This window comes from Vicia villosa, linkage group LG6, assembly GCF_029867415.1.
Source record: "Vicia villosa cultivar HV-30 ecotype Madison, WI linkage group LG6, Vvil1.0, whole genome shotgun sequence".
NCBI lineage: Eukaryota > Viridiplantae > Streptophyta > Magnoliopsida > Fabales > Fabaceae > Vicia > Vicia villosa.
Window position 1 is genome coordinate 59,925,832 of NC_081185.1, and position 7,519 is coordinate 59,933,350.

The following is a 7,519-nucleotide window of genomic DNA, read 5'->3' on the forward strand; positions in this document are numbered from 1 at the left end:
GGAATTGAGTGGCTCATCTCCACTTGAAAAGTATCTTTTTCTTGATGAGGAAACATGGCAAAAGTTTATTAAGATGCGGGAGGATCCTTCTTTTCTGGTTAGTTGGACTTGAGATTCAGTTTATTAATTAAGTTTATTTTTAGCATTTCATTTCATGGGTGTGTTATTTATAATAGGAGAAACGAAAAAGGGGGAAATGGTTCAGGCTTGTAATAAATACCCACACATCATGTCTCGTGGGGGATATGAGTTGATTGAAGAAAAGATGATGCAAGAGAAAATAAAACAAAGACAAGAGTCAGTTGGAGATTCCATACCTACACCTCCATCTCCACCAAAACGTCATGAGAAATGGATAAGAGGCCGAACAAAACCATCTGGAGAGTACACATCAGAAGAAACACACCTTGTTGCTGATAAAATTGTAAGTAAATGTATACCATATATTTTTTGTTAGGTATATATGATAGTACTTTTTGTTGCATTGAAATGAATTTGCCTAGACCATTTTTTCTCCGACTCTGTCCGGTTAAAATAAAGTATGCATTATGAGTTGAAATGAATATGAAATAAAACTTCGGGAACATCAAGAGAGTACACATCAGAAGAAACACAACTTATTGCTAATATTTATTCTTTACTGTTACTAACTCATATTGTGCTCACAATGTTGCTAATATTGTTGTAGGATTCTCTAGTTCAAAAAGCAGCTGAAGGAAGCTTTGTTCCTCAAGGACGTCAAGATATCTTAAGAGAAGCAATTGGGCGTCCTGAACACCCTGGACGTGTTCGTGGTATTGGTCGAGGTGTGGGAATTCGACAATATTTTGGTCCACGTTCTCATGATGTTGCCTCTACCTCACATGTTTTAAATAGCACACAAATATAGGCCATAAAATTACAGCTTACAAAGGAGATTCGAGAACAAGTGATGCGGGACATATCATCAATGTCGGCTTTCTCTCAACAATATCCAAATTTCCCGGTTTGTTCTCCTAATACCACTATACGTGCAAGCACGAATGGTAGTTGTTCAACAATGCCACATATACAAGATGATGAGGAGGATATCCCTGAAGAGTGTGAATTATATGTTGATAAGAAACATCATGTAGTGGCATATGCAAATGTTTATAAGTTGGGGCCCACCATACATAATCAATTGTTAGATAATGATATGGCAAGGGTGGCGGTAACTAAGGTGATAGATTCCAATGTTCAAGTCCCTATGCCCACAGATGAGGTGACAAAGGTTGGTGAGGCCCTTAACAATTTCATTCAATGGCCGAAAAGACTTTTGCGTCTTATTACTAATAAGGTATTCAATATTTGTGTCCATTTTATATTTCAATATAAAGTGACTATCTTACTATGTCTAATATTTTTTCTTAATTGTTTAGAATGTTGAAGGAAATAAAATAGATGCCCTTCCATCTAAAAGGCCAGAACCTGAAAACACCGGCGCTGAAAAATTGATGTTAAAGATAATGTCGCGGAAAGATGCTGTGAAGTTCAAGTTGGAAGGGGATGAGTTTTTTTATCTCCCCATCAAAGATATTATGGAGTTGTGTATGAAGACACAAGATTTACGCATCTCTATTCTACGGATATGGGTGGTGTAAGTACATTTCTACCCCTTTTTTACTGTTGCATTTTTCATATATTTCAGATTCTACTCTCTTGGATTTTTTGTATCCTTGCATGTATTGCCAATTTAAGGCTTCTATGTGCTTTTTGAAAATTTGAATTCTAGTTTGATTTGATTTTCTATGTGGGATTTGAACTTTTGGCTTTTGTATGCTTTATGTGAAAGTTTGATTTGCTATATTTAGAATTTGGAAAGTGCAGCCTTTTGCATGCTTTATGTGAAAGTGCAAGCTCTGCCCTTGTATGCAAATTATAAGTTCTAATTCACTTAGGATATTTTACTAATAAAGCTTGTAATAATGTTGATTTGAGATCCAAGCATTAATGCAGCATCTTTAAGTGCGGGTGGAAATGGATTTTGGGAAATTGTTCACTGGAGGGTTGAATTTGATTGTTAGCAACTTGTTTATGTTGTGCCTTTATTCCAAGTTGATATGTTATTGATCCAAATTTGGTGCTTGGCTTTAGGTATATAAAACACCTTTGTAGTCACTTGGACAAGACTGACTTGTATGGTTTCATTGATCCAAATTTCATTCAACCACAAAATGATCGAGCTAGTTCTCAGTCTTACATAACTGAAATGCTGCTTGAGAATGACAAAGACTGTTTTTTTATACCATACCTCAACAAGTAAGTGTATTTGATCTTCGTAATAATTTTTACTAAATTAGTTTTGTTAGGTAATCACATATATAAGAAAGAATTGAAGTTGATTCATTTAATTATTGTTTCCATTGAAGTTGATTCATTTAATTTTTGTTTCACATGGAATGTAGTCATCATTGGCAATTGCTCATTATTGAGCCAAAAACATAAAATGTAGTCTTCCTATGTTCGAAGGGGTTGAAGCCAGATAAAAACATCATTTTTATTGTTGATTCGTAAGTAAAATTTATTTTCTTACATATAATTTATGATGTTTTAGAAGACAAATTTAATGACTATATTTTATTACCGTAGAGCCATAGATGGATATAATAGGTTGAAAGGTTCGAGAAAACAGAGAAAGCCAACATGGACCAGTAATCTCAAAGTAAGTTAACAATTTCATAACTAATTTAAAGTTTATTAATAATTTTTGTATATGCTATTTACTTACTATAATTTATGGTATTGTAGTGCCAAAGACAATCTTCCCATTATGAGTGTGGCTATTATGTTATGATACATATGTTAAATATTGTATCAGCTGGGATTGTTAATACATAGAATCAAGTATGTAACATATTTTTTTAATTATGTGTCAATTGTCTTCTTTAATGTTAATACAATATTCTAATTTTTTTTAATATTTACTCAGATATTTGGAGATTCAACCTCATTTCATGATGATGAAGTTACGAATGTTCAAGAACGTTGTGCAAATTTTATTTTAGAATCCATTTGAAGTAACTTGGTTAGGTAAAAAATGGCAATCATAGGCCGGTGCCATTTGTTTTTGTGCTTCTTTGTAGGCGTCATAGTTTGTTTAGTTTTGCGTAGACTAGCTAGTGTTTTGATACTACTTTAGTTAGGTTTTGGCAAGAGTTTTTATTATTTATGGTACTGTTTGTGACATCATTTCTTGAATATTTTATAAATGATGGAATTTATTTAAAATATTATTCCATGGTACTGTTTGTATTAATGATTGTGTATGAACTATTGGATTAGTATTTGGTTGTGATGAAATTTTGTATTATTCATAATTTACTGGACAATATTGTCAAAACAAGAATTAAGACGAATGATAACTAGTTAAAAAATAAAACTGTGATTTTAAATCAGATTAATTGATTTAAACTAACTTTACTAAATCATGTGAGTTGATTTAAATTTGATATTTTAAATCGGATGATAAAGATTTAAAAAACTGCGATACTTTTGGATTATTTTTTAAATGTGTCAAACCGATTTAATTAAACATTTTTAAATCATACTAACCGATTTAATAGAATATTTTAAATCGGATCATAACCGATTTAAAAATGAAAAACTTTCTAAATCGGTCACTATTAAATCGGAACGTCAACCGATTTAAAAAGTTATTTTTAACCGATTTAAAAAGTAGTTTTTGTACTAGTGAATTTTCCCCTAAGATCATACAAGATCGATGGCTAGTAGTTGATCAAGTGGAATCAAAATTGTCATCATTGCATTTTGTATATTCTTTGAATTTCTTCATAGCCAAGAAACCAAAATGACTTCACTAAGCAAGCTCACTCCCTCAACTACTCCGAGCTCTTTTCCTATAAATAGAAGTGCATACCTCAGTATTAATCACACCAAAGAAATAGAGAATTCTTGCTTTCTCACTCTCTCCCTTTTGCTTATAATTTTCAAAGGGTCTTTGGCAAGAAGAATCGATTTCTTCAAACAAAAGCTTCTCTTTTGAAAGTAAGCCTTCAAACATCTCAAAGAGGTTCATTAGAAGTGATCCAAGCACCTATAACACTTCTGGAAGTGGAGGAACACCATCTTCACTTTCATTTTGCAGCAAAGTTAGTTGGGGTAGTGTAGAACAATTCAGAGGGTGTCAGGACGTGTGAAGCATTCAGACACGTTCCTTAGGATGTGGTGAAGCTATCCAGATGCTCGCAGCTCATCTGTAAGTACACAATCACCACCTTCCATTTCTACTTGAAGCTCAAGTAAGAGGGGTCAGGTAGATCAATTCAGAGGTATTCCAAGTGAAGTAAGTGCCCAGAAAGCATCAACAAAGTCCCAGGAAGCTTTTGCAATCATCCATTCCCTCTGAGGGTCTCCACCATAGCCATCAAGCTTCATTTTCAGAGGTAGGTTTTCAAACTCTAACTCTTCAATTCTTGTACATATTTCATTAAAGCTCGATACCAATTTTGAAAATTCTAGTAAGACACACTCGATGTCTTACTAAATGTTAGGACATCCACAATTACACAACACAGATAATTATAACAGGACAACATAAAACCAATAAAGAACACACATAATTTTTTACCCAGTTCGGTTCAAACAACCTACTCTGGGGGCTACCAAGCCAAGGAGGGAATCCAATATAAGAAAAATTAATTAGGAGTTAAACTCCCCCGTTTACAACTCTTCACTTAAAACATACCCAATGAAATTCCAACCTATTCCTAGACCTGAGTATATCCACTCACTCCCCCTCAATCACAGCAGTGATTACAAACAAACATAAACAATTATAGAGGGAAGACACTCTTCAAAAACACACCTTGATCTGCTTAAAAGCTTCAATCAAGAGACACACACTCGTGCTTAAAATCTTAGAGTGACAATTAACACACACAACCTATTCCAACGCAATCATCAAGGACAATTGCTTGGATCACAAGAGACAGCTACAGAACTACGGTTCTTCACAAAACACAAAATCTTCTGTCTGCGTTCCAAATTAGGATTACAGCCTCTTTATATGCAGATCTTGGGCCTTGGGCTTTTTTAGAAACAAATTAGGGTTAACCAAGTTAACCTAATTTACACGCCATCTGATTGTTACAAAAAGTGTTGTCAGCATGATCCTCTGGACAAAATATTCAGCACACAATAAAAGGTTTCCTAAACTGATAATTGAGAGATATCAGGAAACACGTTTAATACAAAATAACGGCTCCTGCTGTCACACACAGATGTCATGACATCGGTCATGACATTCACTATAGAACATGTATTAGCTTAACACATATGTAGCCTGCATAACATAATGTCAACCAGGTATGTTTTAGCACAAATGCAGCCAACATGAAAACACCTTCAATCTCCCCCTTTGGCAAATTTTTGGCTAAAACAACCTGTCACACCATATCAGAGAAATACTTGCAGCGGACACAAAGTAACCAAAACACAATCAAGGCAAGCTAATACAATACAGACAACATACATGACTACATAGTGCTCAAACAAATCAGACAGCAGCCACAAGAGCAGCACAAACACAAACAAATCAACATAAAAATAAGCAAATTAGAAATTGTTGATCGCACACCACCACCATTCTTGTTGTTTTGGGGTGACACATTTACTACTTCTCCCCCTGTTTGGCCACAAAAGTTGCCAAAGCCCACAAAATGTCTTCTCCCCCTGTTTTTTTTTTGTTGTTGTTGTTAACTCTATGATTCCTCAAGGACGTAGAGTCCAAACTTACTTTGCAAGTTTTGAAACTGTGTAGCATCAAGAGCTTTTGTGAAAATGTCATTGATTTTTTAAGAAACATTCTCGTCACTCTCGTTAGATTCATCTTCGAGATGCATCATATGCACCATTCTTATTCTTGCAACATGCAGGATCCTGACAAGATTAGTCACTTCTGTATGCTTGTGTGGACAAGACATTATTTTGAGCGAGATGAACAGAGATTGTTGAGGCATCTCAATGAGGTGAGTTAGTTCTAAACCTTTTTCTGTGGGAAAATTGCACTTTGTGATTACACTAGAGTTATTGTGGTGGGATGTCAGCTGAAGGATCCTGTTGTGAACTAGGAGGATCTTCACATCTAACTTATTAACAACACTTAAATCAGTAGTTGACCTTTGCATAAGGTTCTGTTTGTCCTCCACATAGTTTTTGATGTAGCAGGGCATAGTTATGACATTCCACTATATATTCTTGTGAGATACACTTTAGTGTGTCCAGCTCAATTTAAACCAGCCTAAAAGATTTGTAGGATTCATACTTGTCATCAGATTCTCATCTTCAGTTGTGATCAGAAGAATCCTGCTTTCCTTGCTTTCTTGATTTTTCAAGTTTGGTTGTGGGTCCTATGCTCTTTCCGTCCAGAAACTTGAAACTTGGTATATCCCTAGTGTCTCTTCTCTCAAGTGAACTTGACTGTTGATAGATACCTTCCTTGAGACAGTGTTCAGAGCAATGCCCTTCTTGAACAGATGGACTTCCCTTGTCATATCTCTAGTCCAGATGTCATTGGGTGCTTTTGTTAAAATTTTCTTTGATCTTCTAACAGCTCCTGGAATTTGATTTTGAGCAATAATTTCCCTTTGAAGAGTTTTTGAATATTTACTGTAGAAAATTCACCAATCCCGGAGGCTTTTTTTGTCTCAATTTTCACAATTGAGTTCTCAGCAAATTTTGATGTTAAGACATTTGTTTTGACATTGACTTGCTCTGCTAAGACAGTCGACTCACTTCCTTCAACAATATCCTTCATGACCGTTTTGCTCTTGTTTGCAATCGAAAAACTCCTATCCTTTTTGTAATGTTTTTTCTTCTAGATTTCCTTTTTCTAGAGCTTCCTGCTTCCTTTACAGCCTCCTCCTCATTTTTGTTATGACTTGAGTGATTAGTGTTCACACGGGTCTTTCGTTGTGATGGCTTTTCCTTAGTCAGGTTTTCCTGTTGAGGGGTATTTCTTTTGGAAGATGGCTGAGTTTCGGGGCAAGAGAACCTCAGGTGACCTAACTTACCACATTGATATCACCTTTTGGCTGAGACAGGTGTGTGTTTTTCTGGATGCGGAGCCTCTTGATTTACCTTCTTTCCCTTCTTCGTGTCTTGCACCTTTCCCTCTAGATCAACAATGTTCATCATGAGTTTTACTCTTAATTCTTGTAACAAGGCATAAGCATTTTCATATATCATCAGTCTCTTGCTCAATTCTCCATTAGGAGACACATCTCAGAGTATCCAGTAGCTAGTTCTTCGCTGGTGAGTTCTTCAATATAAGTCTCATCATCAGACTCATCCACTTCTTTGATCGCGACTTTACGTGTCTATAAATCTGATAACTGCAAGTGCACAATCGTGTCGTGTAGTTTTAAAAGATATCGAATCCACAGGGACTATGAATCGATCTACCGTTATCTAAGGTTACTATGTAAAGCTAAGGCTACTAATATCTTGGTTGTTTCTAAGGGGAAATGTGAATTGTGAA

The 7,519-nt window shown here is 35.3% G+C and overlaps 1 long non-coding RNA gene across 1 annotated transcript; it reads left to right on the forward strand.

The window, feature by feature from the left end:
- The first annotated feature begins 2,658 nt into the window (after positions 1-2,658).
- On the forward strand, positions 2,659-3,251 carry LOC131611571 (uncharacterized). Its single transcript, XR_009287005.1, has 2 exons — positions 2,659-2,865; positions 2,951-3,251. It is a non-coding gene; the product is annotated as an uncharacterized LOC131611571 (long non-coding RNA).
- The last annotated feature ends 4,268 nt before the right edge of the window (positions 3,252-7,519 follow it).